Source organism: Schistocerca gregaria, chromosome 11 (assembly GCF_023897955.1).
Source record: "Schistocerca gregaria isolate iqSchGreg1 chromosome 11, iqSchGreg1.2, whole genome shotgun sequence".
NCBI classification, from domain to species: Eukaryota; Metazoa; Arthropoda; class Insecta; order Orthoptera; family Acrididae; genus Schistocerca; species Schistocerca gregaria.
Genome location: NC_064930.1, coordinates 94,956,807 through 94,957,547, shown reverse-complemented (window position 1 = coordinate 94,957,547; position 741 = coordinate 94,956,807). Strand labels below are relative to the sequence as shown.

Sequence of the window (741 nt, the reverse complement as noted above, 5' to 3'; positions counted from 1 at the left end):
ACGCTGCTGACAGCCTGCCTGTTGTACAGGTTTTAAAATTACAATAAAGAAAAGAAAAAAAAGTTTGACCCGTCAGTCGATAAGAGTCACCGGAGGAGAAACACCCCTCTGAAGATGTCCAGCGCAGCTCTGGACGAAACATTAGGAGCTGAAGAGTTTCATGGACCATGACCTTACATCTCGGAAGGTTTACCAGAAGATAAGTAGTTGATAGTTGTTGACTATGTCCAGCAATCCTCACAAGGAATTTTACTGTGGAAAATAATCCAAAGCTGGACATCAATAATTCTAAGTATTCTCAGTCATTACTACCTGGCAGGAAGTCACTATTAAAGCCTTAACAAAAATTAGTCATAAATGAAATGATAATTAAATGGACACCCTAGCTGCAAACAGGCATTGATGTACTTCTTTAGGGACATGTTAAAAATGTGTGCCCCGACCGGGACTCGAACCCAGGATCTCCTGCTTACATGGCAGACACTCTGTCCATCTGAGCCACCGAGGGCACAGAGGATAGCGCGACTGCAGGGACTTATCCCTTGCACACTCCCCGTGAGACCCGGGTTCGAGTCCCGGTCGGGGCACACATTTTCAACATGTCCCTTATGAAGTACATCAACACCTGTTTGCAGCTAGGGTGTCCATTTAATTATCATTTCATTTACAGCAAAGCTACATGGTCATCTATGGTAACTGTTCTTTCAGGAACAGATACTATCGTCATGTATAATTAGTCAT

The 741-nt window shown here is 43.5% G+C and overlaps 1 non-coding gene across 1 annotated transcript; it reads right to left on the bottom strand.

The window, feature by feature from the left end:
* Positions 1-434: 434 nt before the first annotated feature.
* On the bottom strand, positions 435-509 carry Trnat-ugu (transfer RNA threonine (anticodon UGU)). The gene has a single exon. It is a non-coding gene; the product is annotated as a tRNA-Thr (tRNA).
* Between the last annotated feature and the right edge of the window lie 232 nt (positions 510-741).